The sequence below is a fragment of the Ambystoma mexicanum genome, chromosome 5q (assembly GCF_040938575.1).
Source record: "Ambystoma mexicanum isolate Mex_15411 chromosome 5q, UKY_AmexF1_1, whole genome shotgun sequence".
In the NCBI taxonomy this organism is placed as follows: Eukaryota; Metazoa; Chordata; class Amphibia; order Caudata; family Ambystomatidae; genus Ambystoma; species Ambystoma mexicanum.
The window spans coordinates 872,758,271-872,780,051 of NC_090933.1; positions in this window are offsets into that span (position 1 = coordinate 872,758,271).

A 21,781-nucleotide genomic window follows, 5' to 3' on the forward strand; every position below is an offset into this window, starting at 1 on the left:
AACTGGCATTGGGTGACATCCATGGGGTGTTTGAGGCTGCGCTTGATATACATTTTACAGCCATTGGACATGTGAGGCTGCACATTATATTTGGTGACTGGGGCTGCCCCTGCTAGACTATCAGATGCCTACCCAGGGATTGCTGATGTGGGTACACCCCAGGGGTGTGACTGACCTGAATGGAGAGAGCAGTGAAATCACATTCTGTGTTGTGGGTGTCTGGTTTTGGATGTGCGTTACAATGCCTGTTGTCCTGCCTGAGTCCACCCTGACTGAAACTGAGTGAATGCAGGGAATGCTATGAAAGGCTAGGAGTTGCCTCCAAGCCACATCCTGTGTTATGCGTTTCTGGGTTTGGGTGAATGGTCTGAATGCTTGTGAGCATGATTGGTAGTTGCAAGAATGCACTTGGTGTGACTGGCTGGCTGAGCCTGGCCCATCCTTAGTGAATGGAAAACATGTGTTTATAACTAGGGACCTCTCACTTACCTTAGTGTCAGAAGCTGAAAGTCGAAACCGAATCAGCAGCTGAAGTCTCAAGAAGATTGTATCCTGAATACAACTGGCGGAAGAAGTCTCTGGCTGCAACTCTTCATCAAATCAAAAGCTGCTTGCTGATTCGGGGACTACACCAAAGAGGACCTGGCTAGGCAACCTCTTCCTACAGCTACAAGCGGACATCATTCAGCTGCTGCTCTTCACCCAAAGGGTCCTGGAAGCCAGTCCTGTGTTCCTGCTGTCCCGAATAGGTGCTTTCTTGGATGCAGAAGAGGAGTGCCTGGACATCTTGAGCCCAGGAAGTCCATCTGCATCATCTAGGATCCGGAGAAGTGTTTGTGACCGCTGGAAGCCAAGTTGTCCTGTATTCCCCAGAAAAGGGGGTTCCTCCGGCATACTGCTGCTTGATGCCTGGAGCTCACAAAGTTCCAAGTAATGCCAAAAATCTTCAAGTGGTACTGCAGTCACAACGCCTGTTCCGCGCCAGAGAAGATCCACGGTCACCACCTGCAGAAGAGTGCCAGCTGGTGGATTTTCTGCCACCAAACATTGAAAGTATCCTGAAGATGAAGACTTAGTTAAGGTCCACAGTACTGTCCAGTGCTTGAGTTCAAGTCACCAGAAGCCACTCTGTCATCCGTGCTGCGGCTGCTGCACTGAAGAATCTAAAGTTGGCTTACAGTGAAATACCGAAAACGGACACCTATTACTGGCACTACACCCGTCGCCAGTGAAAGATCATCAATTACCACCAAAGGGCTTATCTTCTTTATCTAAGCTTTTTCGAGGTCCACAGCAAGTTTAATCTTTGTGGAAAAATCACAGCCAGCGTAGCACCCCAACAACATAGCCCACTGCGACAGACCTGCATTGCTGGCTTTCCAACACTGTTTGGCTCCCTTCTCCTGCTGGACCTGACATCCCAGTCACTCCTTCTTCCAAGGGGGGGCAGAGGTACTTCCTCAAGGGGCATCATTGAGTAAAGCAGATAAACTCTTGCCACTTTGCCTTCAACGCACTCAAGGTACTGTGATGTGGAAGAGCATCTTCCGTCCTCAGATTTCATCCAGGGGTCCCAAATTCGTCTTGGAAACTGTTCTCCTGTAGCTTTCCAGGTACTTTAGGTAGTGGGATCTGTAGAAACAGAAGCAGACTATTAATAAACATATTTGGGTTGGGCAGTATTATACATCATAAAGTACACCTTAACGTTTCCTTGCAGATTGCCCAGATTGGGGGATTCTCACACAGTATTACCTTATTACACCAAAGAAAGCATTCTGCCTATGATCTAAGTATTACCTGCCTTCCTAAAGCAACTTTTATGAGGTTAACACTTGCCAAATAATTTAAACGCTTTTTAATAACTGTCAGCAGTTGGTGCATTATAACTGATCTTAAAGGTAACAGTGGTACCACATATAACTGTATATTTTATGTTACCTGATTAGATTCCTAGCACAAAGTGAGCCTAATTTATTTGTATATTTGTATATTCCTGACTTAGTATCCTTTCATAAAAGGACTGTGATATCACCTAACATGGTGTGTGTACATTCAATTGTGGAGAGCTTGGGGATTTACTGTACCTAAGAACCAGCCTGCATCACCTGCCTTGAGTCTCAGCCTTGGTTGATCGTCCAGGGCTACCATTGGAGAAACTTGACTGGGGTGCTCTGCGCCTCTACCCCAACCATATAGTGGGCAGAAGTACAGCTACCCCACTTCAGTCTTTGAAGATATAGTAACTCGACATGTTAGGCTACACCTTACATGTGTGGACGACACCGTGCAGATGCAGAATATGAGGCTGCACCTGGCATCTGAAGGTAGCAACTGGATACGTGAGGCAAGGTGCACAGGGTGAATACTCCATTGTGTGATGTGTTAGCTGTTATTAGATGGCATTTCTGAGGCATGTGATGCTGCATTTGGCACCCGAGTAGTCCCTTTGAGTATGAGGTTGAAACATGCTTCTGATGACTATACCAGGCATATGAGACATTAGGCAAAATTAGATTGCATTTTGAGAAATTGGAGACTGCACTTGGCATCAGATGGCAGCACCTGTACACATGACTCTGTACCTTGTCTACTGTGACTATGCCATGTATATGGCGAGCTAGGCAGCACAGGCCTGTGGTGGAAGCACTTGGGAAGGTGGGGTTATTTTTCAACATATGACTAGACCTGCTGGTTCATTACTATTTTACTTGAATAAGATTGCAGTAACTGGACAGATGTGGCATACTGGGCTATGCTTGCTCTGCTGAAATTACACCTGTCATAACGTAAGCCCATTCTTGACATGTCAAGGCAGCACAGTAGTAAACATGTGGTTGGCATTTTAAACAGTCTTTTGTCTGCTTAAGTAACTAGTTGATATTTTACTTATCCTACATTTCTCTACTTGTTTTTTTACATCTGTGATATCATTTCCTGTGATGTCAACAGGGACAAAGTTCAGGTGGCATCACGTTCGGTGATGTAATCAGGCGTGTGCTGTCACTTCCCTCTTCCCTTGGCATTTTGGTGAATTCGGATCCCTGCTAGTACCCATGGTCTGCTATCTCCTTGCCCTTCTTCATCATCGGATTTCTTTGGATTCCAAGTAAATTTGCTCTTTTTCTTCAAAACACGTTTTGTAACCAGATTTACCAACAACTCCGATCATTGTCTATAAAAAACATCTATTCTCATGTCCTGGTTTGGTTTGGCGCCACAATAGGCCAGTGCACAGTGCACCACCTTCCCATTTCGACAAAGTGCTAGTGAGATGCTGACGGTATAGTGGGGGTTTGTGGTGATGAGACCATGCACTTAGGTCTTGAAAGTGTTACTGGCACTTCTCCAGGTATAGTAGATGCCACCAAGCTGCAAGCTGGTTGTAGGTAGGTTCAATTGTTGTTAAAAAAAACAAATCGAAACTGCAGCCAGACCCAAATAAAGAAAACATGTGTGGCAACGAAGTAGGTTGCTTTCAAGTGTTTTGAATTTTAAATATTGAAATGAAAATATGATTAGAACAACATCCATTTATTATTGGTTTGTTCAATCAACTATTATCCAACATGTGTTTCACACTCCTGGTCATTCAACACAATTATTTTATCAGAGTAAAACGTAACATATAAAATATGTTGAGTCTTTTATGCTGTGCTCATCACCACTGTAGTTTGCACATACTATTTGAACAGAATATCTCACGTTTGTATATGACCCAGCCTACTTATACTGATAAACTCACAATATACTTTAAATATCCAAAAACGAAGAATTCATCTTCTGTCACGCTGTTTAAAAGGCTAGCGTATTAACATGTGCTGCTGTGTGAGGTCAAATTCACCCATTTGTGATATTGTGTTTTAAAGATCATCCAACAAAATATCACGAATATCAGACCAGGTGGTGCAGAGTGTTCAGCACCTGTAAATACAGCTTGTGATGCAGAGCTGGTGCCCATTTTTCGTTTGGTAGAATTTTTGTGGCACGAGAGAGAGAGAGGGGATGGCGTTCCAGACTAAGAATATCTGGTTGGTATAACAACACGCTATGTCATGGCATGAAACTTGCAAATCACTACAATCTCTTTTTCCAATCTTCTACGCCGTACTACAATTGATGAGAGAGAGATGGAATCTGGGTTCTGAACTGAGAATATCTGGTTGGAATAGCAATGGGCAATGCCATGGCATGAAAGTACTAAATCACCAAAATCTCTTTTTCCAAACTCCTCCACCGTGCTACCCAATAAGAAGTTCCCAAACAATATTTTCTCCAATCGGCAGCTTTGTAAAAAGCAAGTCGGGTGCCAGGCTTTCCTTTTCCCAGCTGCACAGTGATTTCATATTGGGCTATGTTTGGGCTATTGGGCTATGTTTGATGATATATCTACACCAACCCACCCCACACCCACTCTTTATACACCCACCCCCACTCTTTGTGTCAGTCCAGAAATACTAAACACCCCTTGGGCGGAAGGAAATGCATGATTAATTGGTTGGCCGATGACCAATCGCCTCATTTACAGTGTTAAGAATATATACTCATTAGTTATTACGTAGCTATCAGTTCAACTAGAGTGAGACCATTTTAAGATGACCAGAATCACCATTTTGCTTTCTCTCTGCTCTCTCTAATGTTGCCACTTTGCCTCATGTAAACCTGCTTTGCTGTAGATATTATTTCGCTTCAATGATCCAAGGCTAAGAAACATGTTGAAACATTACACTGGAAAGCCAGACAGAAATGCCCGATTCCCTCCCTCACATATCCTTGAAGGCAGGGAGCAAGGCATTTTAATCAGTACACGAATGCCAGCGAGTCTCCTGAAAGAATAGAAATGTATGAAACTAGCATTTAAAGAGTTGAATTATGTTTTTCTTTACGGCCCCCCTTTCTGAGCACAGTGAGGCCCCGGAGAGCGGGCTGACCTCTAGAGCGAGAATCGAAACTAAGAGATAGCGAGGCCTGGTATGTGCCAGTCTCCTACACGCAGCTTGCCCATGAAAACAGAAATGCTGTGTTCTCGCAAATGAAGAATGGTGTCTGTAAAATTGGAGATTGCAAACCGTTACTAAATATGGTGGTCTAAAGTGTCATATTTGTCACAATGGTCAATCATCGCCTCTAATTCAAAGGGAAATTAATTGGGGGCGGCATCGAATGTGTCATACTGTGTCATTGCTGATTGTAAGGTGCTCCTTTTGTATATATGTAACTGATGTACGTCTCTCACTCTCTTGCGTCCCCTGAGGCCAGTTAGACACACTTTGCAGGGCATGGGACCATTTGGCCAACTGGGACTATTTTGTATTGCAATAAACCCTAGATTTTGGGAACAGAACCTCGTGCAGGGCTGTCAGAAGATGTGGTGAGGCCCGGGGCAAAACATTTGGTGAGGCCCCCTTACAATTTTTTGCACTCGGCCAGCGGCGGCATATCCGCACACAGGAGACTTGAGAAATCTACCCTTGAGTTTGTGTGCAGGATCCCAAATATGGTTTATTACTACTTTCTCTACTGAAGAAAGGTTCATGCCAGACTAACTTTTTTATTATATGAATAAATATATATAAGATGGCTTGAGCTCTCCACTGCGCCACCTCCAATTCTCTGAGGGTCAATCACTTTTCCAAGCAAAGAGTTGAGGGCAGATCTCTTTCTTCGGCTGGGGCCTCCCTCTGGAAACAGCTCCCTGCCTCGCTGAAACTTGAGGAGAACCATCTCAAGACTTGTCTCTTTGCTTCTGCCTTCCCTCTTCCTCTCCGTTGCTGATCACCTCCCTGATCCATGCACTGGTCACCTGGTCAAGCTCTGAATTTGGGCCCAGGTCCCTGCCTGTCCTGTTGCAATCCCGCACTGCCTCTTGGCTCCCCTGCACATGTGGTCTGTATCTGTAACCCTACAGTCCCTGCTCTGGCTCTTATTCTCCACCCGTTGGCTGAAGTTATGAGTACTCACACTTGCCACCAGTTGGCTGCATTCTTGTTTCTCCTTTGTTCCTGCACTTCTGCATCCTACCCCACCCTCGGCACTTCTTCCCTCCCCCATTCCATGCTCTTGCACGATCTGAATGACACAAGGCCTCTAGTAAGATCTGTGTTTTGTCCTACTCTTTTGTTTCTCCCTCCTTGCCTTGTCGCGCCTAGAAACACTTGCGTACAGGCACGTTATAAATGCCATATCATATCATTAAGGAGCACATCATACACAGTGACAAATGATGTACAGTGGAGGCTGGTACATTTCTGAACTTAAGAGGCTTAAATGTTTGTTCCAATTAGTCAAGATCAACAGAGCACAGTGAGGGAGCCCAAACCAAACAAGGGTGGCTTGGGGTGGGGGGGTTCTCACTCCCAAGAAATGTTTGAAACATTGGGTTAAAAGTATGCATTTTACAGCACTTTCTTTGCAAAATTGGGTAGAAATCCACGCAGTTTGCAATTGGTTTTGTATGGAAGCACATGGAAATTCCCAATAGTTGCAAATCACAAATTGTGCATAGGAACATTTTCCAATATATTTCATGCCGCCTTTCCACGCGAGATATGCTAGTATAAACATATATTCATGCTGGCTGTTCTAATTATGTTGATGCAGGCTGCATCAATATTTGCCATTATTACCATATACGGATTCCCAACCAGTAAAAATGCCATGCCACAGAAAGTATATCCAGGCTGACTGTGTACCATAAGTGTTATTACTGGCTAGATTGGCCTACATTCAAAGTGGGCCAATTTAGCCAGGTAGTATGTTTGCTTTAACCTTGATGCATAGTCCTGTGCATCAAGGGTAAAGCAAAAAGAGCACTGGCAATGGTAACAGTTTGGGCATTCGTGTAGGCATGGGAAAGGCACTTCTGTATTGGTATTAGCTGGCCATTGATAGTGCCAGTGCAAAATGGTTTGAGTACCTGAGCAGCAAATAGCAGTGCCTCGTAAATGCCTAATACTTATACACAAGCCAAAACTGTTGGCATTGCCAATGCTTATTTTTAAAAGAATTTCAGCGAAAGACATGCAGGGTGTTTTTAAATTGAGTGGCTAAAGGCAGACCTGATTAAGACATTTTTATTACACCAGTTACGTGTTTACAACTCCAATGAAGTCATGAACTTTCAGAGGACTCCTTTGAGGAACACTTGCAGGCACATTGAGGGCTAGGTTTGATGGCAAGGCATGTTTAAAACTAGCTCAGTGTACCAGTGAGGAGGTGTTTTGGGTGGGGAGGGCAGGAACTGGGTGAGAATTGCCATAGGGATTAGCATGGCCATGAGAAGTCACTTCACTGTTAGCACCTGCATTCCTATCCATACATTTTTAGGTAATTGAAATCGTGATGTGGGGTTAGCACTTGCATGCTAGGGGAGTGATTAGAAGGGAAGTGGTGACATGAGACATCTCATTCTCACAGCAGTCCTTAAGTGTGATGTTTCAGAAATTAAGGCAAGAGGTAGCTGCTTGTAACATTGAAGCTTCACCAGAATAGTCTCATTTGAAAAGTGGAAAGATTTTAGGTGCCCCCACACAAGGAAGTTTGCCCCTTCCTCACAGCTACTGACGTTAGCACATCTCCCAACATTTGAAGTATTAGTCCCCTTTGCCCCCTGACATTTTAGCCTAGGTGCACCTCTGTTACCATGAACCCACCCCTTAATGAAGTGGCCCCCAGGGCGGCTACATTTAGGGGTCGTGCTGAACACACACTCACAAAAAACACTTTCACCCATGCATTCAACCACCAGTTACACAGCTCCATACATGCATGTATAAATAAAACCAAACACAGCATTGACACAAACATCAACATGCACGCATGCATTCATACATACACATATACATACTAATTTAATTTAAATACACATATACACTTTTAATTTAAAATAGAAAACACTTACCTTACCTCCATGCACCCTTAAAAAGCATCCATGCAGCCGACACGTAGACATGCTGCCTGACAAGAGAGAACTCCTCTCCCATCAGTCAGCGTGGTCACGCTGAGCAATGTGAACACACTGACTGACAAGAGAGAACTCCTCTCCCATCAGGCAGAGTGGTCACGCTGAGCAACGTGAACCCACTGACAGACAAGAGAGAACTCCTCTCCCATCAGTCAGCGTGGTCTCGCTGAGCAACGTGAACACACTGATTGACAAGCGAGGAGTCCTCTCTAAACAACATGAACACACTGAGTGACAGGAGAACTCCTCTCCTGTCAGTCAGCGTGGCCATGCTGAGCAACGTGAACATACTGACTAACAAGAGAGAACTCCTCTCCAATCAGTCAGCATGATCATGCTAACATGAACACACTGACTGACAGGAGAGGAGTCCTCTCCCATCAGTCAGTGTGGTCACACTGACAACATGAACACACTGACCTACAAGAGAGAACTCCTCTCCCATCAGTCAGCGTGGGCACACTGACAACATGAACACACTGACTGACAAGAGAGAACTCCTCTCCTGTCAGTCAGCGTGGTCATGTTGAGCAACGTGAACACACTGACTGACAAGAGAGAACTCCTCTCCAATCCGTCAGCGTGGTCACGCTGAGCAACGTGAACACACTGACTGACAAGAGAGAACTCCTCTCCCATCAATCAGCGTGGTCACACTGACAACATGAACACACTGACTGACAGGAGAGGTTTCCTCTCCTGTCAGTCAGCGTGGTTATGCTGAGCAACGTGAACAGACTGACTGACAAGAGAGAACTCCTCTCCCATCAGTCAGCGTGGTCACACTGATAACATGAAAACACTGACTGACAAGAGAGAACTCCTCTCCTGTCAGTCAGCATGGTCATGCTGAGCAACGTGAACACACTGACTGACGATAGAGAACTCCTAACTCATCAGTCAGTGTGGTCACACTGACAACATGAACACACTGACTGACAAGAGAGAACTCCTCTCCTGTCAGTCAGCGTGGTCATGCTGAGCAACGTGAACACACTGACTGACAAGAGAGAACTCCTCTCCTGTCAGTCAGCATGATCACGCTGCCATGAACACACTGACTGACAGGAGAGGAGTCCTCTCCCATCAGTCAGTGTGGTCACACTGACAACATGAACACACTGACTGACAAGAGAGAACTCCTCTCCCATCAGTCAGTGTGGTCACACTGACAACATGAACACACTGACTGACAAGAGAGAACTCCTCTCTCATCAGTCAGCGTGGTCACACTGACAACATGAACACACTGACTGACAAGAGAGAACTCCTCTCCTGTCAGTCAGTGTGGTCATGCTGAGCAACGTGAACACACTGACTGACGAGAGAGAACTCCTCTCCCATCAGTCAGCGTGGTCACACTGACAACCTGAACACACTGACTGACAAGAGAGAACTCCTCTCCTGTCAGTCAGTGTGGTCACGCTGAGCAACTTGAACACACTGACTGACAGGAGAGGAGTCCTCTCTTGTCAGTCAGCGTGTCCACGTTTTCAGCTGAATGACGGGAGGCAGCAGAGCTCACTTCTGAGCCCTGCTGTCTCCCATTATTTTGCTGTTTGTTGCGGAGCCAAACGGCTTCACAAGAAACAGCAAAATCATTGCAGGGGCAGCACAGTCCCCCGTGTGAATAAAGGACACGGGAGACTGTGCTGCCTTCCACTTAGGAGGGGGCCGCGAGGCCCTCAGCAAGCGCGAGGCCCGGGGCAGTTTGCCCCCCCTGCACCCCCCTCGTGACGGCCCTGACCTCGTGTCTGGCATATCCATTCGTGTGTGGTGATTGTGCCTTGTTTCCATCTCCGAGGGTCTCTCAGGGGCCCCTTCAAGATGGCGCCCGAATAGGGACCCTCCCCCACTTGTTCCATCGTGTACGTTGCAAAATGAGGAAGGCGGTAAGAATGGCGAGGACGGGATCGATCGAGCCGGGATCAAGAGGTGTTCGGGGCGCCCCTGCAAAAGCGATGAGAGACTCCTTTGCAGATCTGCACACAGCTGATACCTGATCGACATCCCTGGCCAGCGAACAAGGGGGCGAGGGTCCCGAAACGAGGCAGAGATGAGATACGCATACACAACATCATTGGTTGCGTCAGTATACGGACAAATTGTGTCTTGAAAAGACAAATTGACTAATCAGGTGAGTCGTGCCCCGATTTGTGAGTAATCCTGATATTGTTTGAAAGTTTATTTTGCAAAATCAAACACCCAGAGTTTGATTAGCCAAGGGTAAGGTTAAAACATGCCTGGGGTATTGTCCACCTTAGCAGGATTTTTCCGCTGCGGCGAACAATCTTTGGAAACTGGCCATGTAGCGCCTCCGGGGGGAACGCCGGCTTATGATATGTATATAAAGTATGGTATTGGAGCGATAATGTTTTGTGAAACCTGGCATAAGCAAACCAGAAAGCAGACAGACCTTCAGTGGCCGCGGAATGGGAGTTTTGAGATGGACCGGATAGATAACCTGGAAAAGGTTTTGATAAGTAAGAGAGCACGCCCTGGGGCACTTGATATCCTTAGGGACTGGAGGAGGGAAGCAATGCTCCAATTTAGAAGTAGAGAGAAACATGCGCGCAGGCATAAGTCAAAAACAGAGAAAGCTGAGGAGAAGAAGGAGGAGGAGTGGAGTAATAGTTTGAGAAAGACAAGGCGGCGCGATGAATTAAACATAGAAAAAATATATCCACAAAGAGAGCTACACTCATCAGACGAATTAATAAACAAAATTTTAACTGAAACAAAACGGGCCCGAGGAGTGAGATTAAAAAGACTACGTCAGTAGCTGCCGCTCAATCCCCTCCCCTTGCTCAGCCCCTCCCAATCCCAGCACAGCCACAGGCTACATCAATAACTGTACTGCCCACTAGCTAGCCAGCTCCGAGTGTTTCGCAATTACCACAGCCCCAACAGATATCTCCCACTCTCACTGCCCCCTCCGCAGCTCCCGACCAAGAGGATGCCACTGTTCCGTCCGCCCCTCCCATGAGTGGAATTGAGCAAAATGAATGTATGAGAGTGACTCGCAGCGCGATCAGCAAGGAGAGAAAGCGTGAGCTGCAAGAACAGGCAGACATGTATATAGACGAGAATAATGGGGCATCCACGCTAGCGTCACTATATGACTTCAGAAGGAACAATGAAAGACAGGTAGTGTTGGAATGCATGGGGGAATATTTGTCGGGACAATGGAAAAAGTTAATTGGGAAGTTACCACCGCAACGATTGTTGGATTTAAATGCATTAGCCCGTTGCAGAGGGAGAGATGAGGAAATAGAAGAACATGTGAAGCGACTGTTTGAAATAAAGAATGAACTGGATGAAGAATATTCTGAAGTACTCGCCACACCGGGGAATAGGAGAAAAAATATTGAGAGGGGTAGACAGCAGCGATTCTCGTCACCAGCAGCGCAAATTAGTGCGGAGCTAAAAGTATGTATGCGGGAGGCACTAAAATGGATTTCAGATCCCAGTATTCCCACAATGGAAATACATGGAATATTTGATTAATACACTTTATCAATGAAAAGGAGAGCGTTACAGACAATAGTTGAATATTTGATAAACAAAGATATGAGCGAGGAAAAGGTGAGCCCTCCTGAATTGTTGGTGGTAAAGAAGAGAGCAATGGAACGGGGAACAGGAGAGACAGCTTTATCCCTCGACCTGGGAATATTGTTGCATATGAGGGAAGGGGGAGGAATAGTGAGTGTGGCTTTCCCCATGAGAGAAGTGCCCCCTACTTTTGTTCCGAAGGTAGAGACTCCCGCAGTAGTCAGTGCGCCACCTGTGGTAATTCCAGCACATTACACAGCCCAATATGTGCATGTTCCCTTCTCTAGACACGTGGGCAAATTTAATACTGGAGGATAAAAATAAAGAGGTGGGTGCACAGCCAGGGGTGAATATGTTAGCATCACTGGCACGAATAGTACAGAAATTGAAAGAATTGGTCGCAGAGAAAAGAATTCAATGGGACAAGATGACTGCGTGTGTTCAAGGTAAAGACGAGTTGGCCACAGATTATTTCAACAGATTTGAAGAAGTATTTACAGATTTCAGTGGGCAGGATGTGAGTACGGAAGCAGGAAAAAGGTTATTTGTGGATAAATATGTGAGGGGATTAATACTCCCGATTCAAAATTTGATAATGACATCAGAAAGTGCATGGCAAGCAAAAACGCTAGGAGAAGTATTACATATGGCCCAATATTATGAGAACCAGGTAAATACCGAGAAGGAAAGAGAAGCGAAGGACAGAACAAATTTGAAAACACGGGTGTTACTCCAGCAGGTAGCAGGACACAACAGGGGAAGGGGAAATGCACAAAGCAGGGGAAATTCGAATATGCATGGAGGACCTTTGGGATTAAACCAATGTACATATTGCAGAGAGGAAGGACACTGGCGGGCACAATGTCCGCATTTGCAAAATAGAGGCGGATATAGTCAGAGAAGGCCTCACAGAGGGCACCCGGGAACAAATGGTCAAAGCAGAAATCAGATCTCACAACACCAAAGTAATCAAGGGAATGGTGCACAGAATCGAGGTCAGGTTCTGAATCAAATTACTTCTACTCAAAGTCAAAATCAGCAGGGTATACAAACTGGAAATAGAGAAAGAGGGGGGAACATTTTTGATACTCAGACAGGTGCATACTATAATAACAGTGGTGATTACACATCAGATGATTTGTTGTTACCCCACTAGGACAGCCCAGGACAGGGGTCGGAACCAGTGTCAATTCCCATGAATCAGAAAGGACCCTACGTAGAGATGAAAATCGGGAATGAAGAGCATAGATTCCTCGTAGACACGGGGGCACAAAAGTGCTCAATAGATCATGACTTGGTTCCAGACATACCTCTGTCAGGGCGACAGAATATCTCAGTAGGGTTCGCAGGTACCCCAGTAATAAACCCCGGGTCCAAATCAGTAGCATTGACAATAGGGCCTTTTACTGAACATTGTCCATTTCTTTTAACAGAGCATTGTGGGGAAAATCTTTTAGGATTAAATCTATTGAAAAAACTAAGCGTAGTTATCCATTGTACACCAGATGGGGTATTTTTGACTATTTCTCCTCAGACTAGGCCGACTTTTGAATTTGTGACGAAACCTTTAATTGAGTGAGGTACCAACTTGCATTTGGGCCGTGAATGACAATGATGTGGGATGCTTGAAAATAGAGCCAGTACAAATTGCGTTAAAAGAAGGTGTGATGCTACCGCATATTCTGCAGTATAAAATTTCAGCAGAAGGTGAAAAAGGATTGAAAAGTATTGTTTCTGATTTGGTAAAATTGGGAGTGATTGAAGAAATTACAGGTAGTGTATGTAACAGCCCCATTCTTTCAGTGTACAAGAAAGGGGGTAATGAGGTCGTGTACTGTTTCATAATTGATATCCCTGCACTGAACAAAGTAGTAGATCCCCAATTCCCGTTACTGGCAGACGTCACTACGATTTTGACAATGATCCCTGCTTCGGCAGAATACTTTATTGTTATCGATTTGAAGAATGCTTTCTTCAGCATTCCAGTACATAAAGAAAGCAGGTATTTATTTGCTTTCACTCTAGGAGGACGATCATTCACATTTACGCGCATTCCACAAGGCTATACTGAAAGTCCAAGCATATACAGTAGAGCATTGAAAGGACAGCTGGACATGTTAGAATTACCAGCAGACTGTTTACTCATCGCTGCTGACATGGAAGAGATATGTAAAAAATGTACTGTTCTATTATTGACTCATCTGGCTACGCATGGACATAAAGCAAGCCTTAAGAAATTCCAGTACTATCAGAAGGAAGTAGCTTATTTGGGTTACCTACTTTCAAAGGAAGGGAGTAGATTAACACCAGAGAGGATAGAGAGCATTTCTGGTATGCCTATTCCAACGACACAGAAAGGAGTGAGAGCGATAATAGGTATGGCTTCATATTGCCGTCAATGGATTATAAACTTCGCTTTGATTGTGAAACCAATGGTGGAATTGACAAAAAAAGGATGCAGTGATGCCTTTGCAGTGGAATGAAGAATGTCAGAAAGCATTTGATTCACTAAAAACCATTTTGAGTTCTGTTCCAGTTTTGGGCACACCGAATTATGAAAAGGTTTTTAGGCTATTTGTGCATGAGAACGAAGGATGCGCGTTGTCTGTTTTAACACAGGAACAAGGTGGAAGAAATAGGCCGTGCGGTTATTTTTCTTCTGCACTGGATCCTGTAGCGCGCGCACTACCACGATGTTTGCGAGCTGTTGCAGCGGCTGCTGCGTCAGTGAAACAAACAGAAGGGATGGTATTGGGGCACACTTTAATTTTAATGGTGCCACATGCCATAGATGTTTTACTCAATAGAACGCAGACGCAACACCTCACTTCTGCTAGATTGACTAGATATGAAATTGTATTGTTCGCGCCCCACATCCAAATTATGAGGTGTAGCGCTTTGAATCCAGCAGAATTAATGCCAACGCCAGGGGAAAACATTGGTGGGACTGAATTGCCTCCCCATGATTGCTTAATGTTTACTGAGGAAAAAACAAAAGGGAGAATTGATCTAAGTGATATACCCCAAAAAGAACCAGAAGGGGAACTGTTTTGTGACGGCTCCTGTTTTAAACTACCTGACAGCACATCAACTGCCGCATACACTGTTACGACATTAAAAAGTGTTGTGGAGAGTAAAAGAATACCTTATAACTCTGCCCAAGCAGCAGAGATAATTGCTTTAACAAGAGCTTGTGAAATTTCGGAGAACTTGAGCATGAATATCTATACTGATAGCCAGTACGCCTTTGGCGTAGTTCATAATTTTGGCCGATTATGGGCTGAGAGAGGTTTCTTAACATCCCATGGGGCTAGAATTCAACATGGCCCTCTGATTGTACTGTCTGCACTTACGTGTCCAAAGCACCTGGCAATAGTGAAATGCGAGGCGCATAAAAAGGGTACCTGTAAAGTGGGAGAAGGAAACACATTTGCAGACAAAATTGCGAAACAGACTGCCACTGATTTGAATACAAAAATGTTGACAGTACAATCGGAGGAAGTGCCCTGCATGATAGGGAATGGAATTGTAACTGTTAAAGAGATGCAGGCGGAAGCTACCGCTGACGAAATACAGGGATGGGCCAATGGCTCTGCAGAACTGGACTTGGAGGGTTGTTGGGTGGACAAGAAAAGCGGGCATTGGATGCTGCCAAATGCTTATGGAAAAGCAATGGTTACAATGGCTCACAGTCCCACACACATCTGTGCGAAGAAAATAGTCCAACATTTAGCCACAGTCTGGGAAAATCCACTCATAAAAAAGAATGCCGAGAGGCTGGTACAAAACTGCATTACATGCCTACAGCACAATGTGGGAAAGGGAACGGTGACTCCAACAGGAAGTTTTGGACCTCCCTCTATGCCATTCGGAGTAATTCACTTTGACTTCATAGAAATGGAGAGATGCCAAAATCTGAAGTATGTTTTGGTGATCATATGTGCATTCAGCAAATGGGTGGAAGCATACACATTGAAAGACTGCACAGCCATGAGCATGGCGAAAGTAATTCTAAAAGAGTATTTCTCTCGCTTCGGTCTGCCCCGTGTCATATGGTCGGACAATGGTCCGCATTTTGTAGGTGCCGTGATACTGCAGATTTGTGCAGGATTACAGATCGATAAACGATTCCATTGTTCGAGACATCCGATGTCGGCCGGTCTTATTGAACGCCACAAGGAAATCTTGAAGTCCAAAATCAGTAAGATCTGTGCAGGCAGCAAATTAAGTTGGGTAGATGCATTACCACTAGCGTTACTGTGTATGCGAACATCAGTGCAGGCCAGAACTGGGCTCTCCCCATATGAAATCATAATGGGGAGACCGGCGAATGTGTGGTGCGCACCTCAGCCAAAGAGAATGAGAGAGGTAGAATACCCTGTGCTCTGCATTTATTGTAATCACTTAGTAAAAAAATGTTGTTGGATTCATCAGCAGGTGCAGGAGGCATTACCGGTGCGGTATACTGGCCCAGGACATGCATTGGAGCCAGGAACCTGGGGGCTGATCAGAAACTACGAACGGAAAACATTGCTGGCACCCAGGTGGCATGGGCCATACCAAATTCTCCTGACCACGTGGACAGCGATACGCGTGGGTGGACGGAAGGCGTGGATTCATGCCACGCACTCCAAGAAAGTCCCATCGCCATTTGACACATCAACTGATCGGGACCAAGACCAGAAAGAGACAGCAGTGGTTCCAGAAACGAAAAATGCCATTGCCAGTCCCTTGCCACAGAAGCTGCCTGATGCTGAAACAACGCCTGATGAGATTGCCATAAAAGCGGAAGGGCAAAGAGTGCCTCAACGTTGTCCAGCAGATGCTGCACCCCATGCTGGCGGACATCAAGCGCATACCTCTGTGGCGCCCACCATCTTCTGTTGCGCCACAGCCTGCATTGTCGCCTGGGCACCCATCATCTGCCATTGTTCCCCAGGCTGACTCCAAGCTTGAGACTGGAAGTGCACCCGCACGCACTATTTGTCGATCACACGATACCAGGAGCAAATCGGTACAACCTGCGGAGCAGAAAAAAAGGAGTGATCACATTTTCATCTCTTTGTGATTTTCTTGCCTCTGTTTTCTATTTTCGGATGAAGTGGGAACCGGAAGCCTAGAGGAGGGTGGCGTAAGAGTTGTGCAAGTCAGACAGCTCACCAAACGCAACTCCTCGGTGGTTAATCCATGTGTCAGGAACGCGAGCAAAAAAGCGGGGCACACGTGGTGCAAAGGCAGCTGCTCTGAAATTCTAGAGCTATGTGCAAAATGCATGGAGGCCTTGCTAAATGAATAAGCAATCCAGGCAGATAGCAAACTGGTATAGAAAGACTGTAGACATTGATTGAACTCTTTCAAAATCCTGAGAATCACATGAACAAAAGATATTCACGACGAGCACAGCAGAAGAAGAAGGACGAGAGAAGAATGTCGGAACCAGAAAATGCCCCCTCCTGCACCAATGCTGATAGTGAGTTAAACGCAGTACATAGTAAGGTGAAAAAAGGACATGCTCGGAAGAATTGTATGTTGGGTCTAACCATAATAATGTGTATAATGAGTATATAAGCCCCAATGTTGACCATATCAGTATTATGGTACCTAGAAGAAACGCACCCTCTTGAAGTACTTTTGCCTATTGTGAACATTTCCACAACGGAAAGCCCAGTCCATGTGATTTCCTATACCTTGTCCCCAATGGAAGAGAAACATAGGGAAGGATATGGGAACAACACATTGCTATTAATAATGAATATGACACACTCAATCCTAAGAAAAAACAATTGTTGGATTTGTGCCCACTTGCCTCAACATGGTGGCAAAGGAATAGGATGGTATGTACAGCCTCTGCCATTGACTTCCGCATGCTATGCCTCTCTGAGTGCCCTATACTATGGGAAATGGAACGAAAGTGAAACTGGTCAATTAGACAAAACAAACATGAATGAATTCGAGGAAGTAATTATGAAACCGGTGGGTTGCTCCATATTCCATAAAAGACGATTAATTACACCAGCAATGATGTCACAGGATAGATTGTCTGTACCTTATAAAACGTCTGTGATCACGTTCCACATGAACCCACAAGGGAATAAGGATGCGGAACCCCCTTCATATACAGTGAATTATAACCCTCATTCTGTCTCATTCTGTTTAAATAAAAAGGGTTCTTTCGAGGTAGGAACATTTACCAGATGCAGGAACATAGCATTCCTTGATAAAGAAGTGGAACCAATATATGTGGGAGATCCTGTGCATTTCATATGTGGAGAAAAAGCATATCTTTGGTTACCTAGGAACTGGGGAGGCACGTGTTATTTGGGATTTCTGTTTCCTGGGGTGGTTCTTTTAAAAACATCAGATATAACCAGATTGACCAGGTCACGACCTCGCCGGAAAATTGAAGACGAGTTGATTGTAGGGGACATAGCAAAATCATTCATACCATTTTGGGGCCAGGCGATAAACTCTTATAACATAAGACGACTGTCTAGGATATTGGAAGAAACAATAAATGGAACCACTGATATATTATATAATATGACCCATGAAGAGAAAGGAATTAGATTGATGTCACTGCAAAATAGAATGGCCCTTGATATAATCTTAATTGATCGCGGCAGTGTTTGCAAAATCGTGGGATCAGCGTGTTGCGTATTTGTAAGTGACTCCACCCCCACGATTTTTGAGGCGATAAGAAAATTGCATGCATTAAGCTCGGATCTCCGCCCCCCTGAAGGAGGCTGGGAATTGAACATAAGCTCCTGGTTTTGGAAAGTGTTATGATCCTGGGGATGGAAGCTATTTGCAACCCTAGTAGCAATCCTAGGAATATTCGTGACATGTTGTTGTTGCATACATTGTCTCCCTATAGTATGTACTGAAATTAGTGAAGAATGTGTACAAATGATGGAACGAAAAAACATTACTAAATCAAGCACTCACAATAGTAATGAATCTGAAACCATTAAAGAATTCATGGCAATCGACATTGATAATAATAAGGAGGAGACAACAAGTGTATATGAGTCAGAATTTGAATCAGATTCCAAATACGACCAAGAGGAGGGATTGTCAGTCGAGAAATACTAAACACCGCTTGGGCGGAAGGAAATGCATGATTAATTGGTTGGCTGAAGACCAATCGCCTCATTTACAGTGTTAAGAATATATACTCATTAGTTATTACTTAGCTATCAGTTCAACTAGAGTGAGGCCATTTTAAGATGACCAGAATCGCCATTTTGTTTTCTCTCTGCTCTCTCTAACATTTCCACTTTGCCTCATGTAAAACTGCTTTGCTGTAGATATTATTTCGCTTCAATGATCCAAGGCTAAGAAACATGTTGAAACATTACACTGGAAAGCCAGACAGAAATGCCCGATTCCCTCCTTCACATATCCTTGAAGGCAGGGAGCAAGGCATTTTAATCAGTACATGAATGCCAGCGAGTCTCCTGAAAGAATAGCAATGTATGAAACTAGCATTTAAAGAGTTGAATTATGTTCTTCTTTACGGCCCCCCTTTCTGAGCACAGTGAGGCCCCAGAGAGCGGGCTGACCTCTAGAGCGAGAATGCTCACACTCTTGCTTTATTTGCTACCCTCTCACTCTCAACCTTTCTCGCTCATATTTCCACTTTCTCATCATCGATGGCACCCGCTGTCAATCATTTCCTTCCTCTATTCTCCTTCCTTCTTATTCTCTTCCACACCCACACCCTTCATCCCATCCTACTTTGAAACTTTGCACTCTGTTCCTTGCACCCTGGTGTCTATAAATGCAAAATGTAAACAGTAAAAACCAAAAGTATTGGCTTGGCCAATGCTTGTTCTTGTGCCTATCATTGCTGTTTCAACATAAATGATGAAACTATGTGGAAGTGTGTGTTCAAAGAACTCGACAGTAGAAATCGATTGCTCATCCTGTGCATTGTGTGGCCTCTGTTTAACATTCTGCGTGTGTGTTTATGAGGAAAAAGGAGATTATGTCAGAAACAACTGCTACATTTACCATCATAACATGGGGAGGGCATACGTAAGTGGACTCCCCGTGATGTTTATGTGACATACAAAATGATGGAATTGCTACAAAGTGTATGCGGACTTTGTGGACAAACACGCCACTCCCAGGAGCACTGATTGGACCTGTTCATCAACCCACGTTCACAGATACTGTAAATCAGTCAAGATTAGCACAACCATTCCTCTGCGGCACAGGCATTTCTTCTGCTAGAACACAGGCTGCCAGCCCCTTCTCCGAAGTAGGTGAAAGGTAACCTTTCAGAAGGAATGTAATAGGAAGCGAGGAACAATGTGCCTCCAGAATTGCAGCTTACTGTGCGAGTGGCGAAATGTTTGGATTGCATTTTCATTAAGCTCACATAACCCTTTCATGGTTTTCCAGTGACATCGTCTCAGAATAAACAGTGTCAACGTCAATCTGAGCTTTGTTGGTTATGTGGAAAGCCATGGAGGTCCATTTCAATATCACATGGTACCAGAAGATTTTAGATGTATTTTTGTAGTGTAACATTTTCATTACACATGCTATTGGCCACTCATTTTATAGATGAAACGCAATATGATCGTGCCTGTTAAAACATATTCTACATTCTGTAAACATGATCAAGACTGTTCTTGACTTTCCTGGTACATTGGTACTAATTTCTGAAAAAGGCAACATAATATGTAAGGACAATTTAATATTCGTTCATTATTATGAACCCAGCGATAGTTTGGGTAGCCCTTACGTCTTGTTAATGATGGACATTTTGAATTGATTGGCGAATGTTAAGGTTTTGAGATGGTGTTTTAAGCACATAATGGGCCTCATTACAAGGATGGTGGTACAGTAACAACGGTGCCGGTAGTGCTATGGGTACCGTTGCTACCGTACCGCCATACTACGAGCTGTGCTCGAAGGTGCCTGTCAACACGCCAGGTCTGACCTGGCGGGCAGAGCGGCACCCGCAAGCACAGCAAGTCGGATGCACCGGCACCGTTGTAAACGGTGCCGGTGCATCCAATGTCCCCATTCCTATTGAGCCCTATGGGGCTCAAATGGGAATGGGGAATGACAGGCACCGGCACCCGGCAATGGAGGAATTACCGGGTCCGGCAAAGTCATAGTGTGTGTAATTCAATTGTGGAAAGTTTGGGGATTTACTGTACCTAAGAACCAGCCTGCATCACCTGCCTTGAGTCTCAGCCTTGGTTGATCGTCCAGGGCTACCATTGGAGAAACTTAACTGGGGTGCTCTGTGCCTCTACCCCATCCATATAGTGGGCAGAAGTACAGCTACCCCACTTCAGTCTTTAAAGACATAGTAACTCGACATGTTAGGCTACACCTTACATGTGTGGACGACACCGTGCAGATGCAGAATATGAGGCTGCACCTGGCATCTGAAGGTAGCAACTGGATACGTGAGGCAAGGTGCACAGGGTGAATACTCCATGTGTGTGATGTGTTAGCTGGCACTGGCGTAACAGGGGCCCTGCAGCCCCCGTGGTGTGGGGGGCTCCACCAGCACATGTCCTGGGAGGGGACCACACTTGGAGAAAAAAAATATTTTTTTCTTTTTGATTTCACTTTGCATTCATAAAGAAATAATTTCGGTAACAGAAATAATGGGCCTCATTATAACTCAGGCGGTCCGGAAATAACGGTGGCGGTAAACCCGCCGCCACCGTTGTTTCCGCACCGCCTGATCCTGACTCCTGCATGTGGGAGGTGATGTTCCCGCCAGGTCTGACCTGGAGGGTTTAACACCGCTCGCCTGCAGGCGGACAAGGAAACACCGGCAGCATTACGAGATGCTGCCGGTGTTTCCATGATCCCCATTCCCATCGAGTCCCATAGGACTCGATGGGAATGGGGATTAACACCATTCCGCCTCCGTGATTCCCGGAAAACCGGGGTTGTAATGCCCCGGTAATTCCGGGAATCACGGAGGCGGAATGGTAATACGAATCCGGTGGTAACCAGGCAGTTTTACCGCTGCGGTTACCGCCGGACTCGTAATGAGGCCCAATGTCTTTATGAAGGCAGAGTGACTACAAAAAGATACTTTCTTTTTGAAGTCCGAGGGATCCCCCCACCCCATGCAATGGAAGACCCTAGGCTGGAGGCCTCCATGTCATGGGGTGGGGAAGCCCTATGACTTCAAAAAGAAACAGTGGGCCTCATTATGAGTTTGCCGGTACGGAAACAACGGTACTGGTAAGTTTGCCGGGACCATTGTTTCCAGACCGGCAAACTATC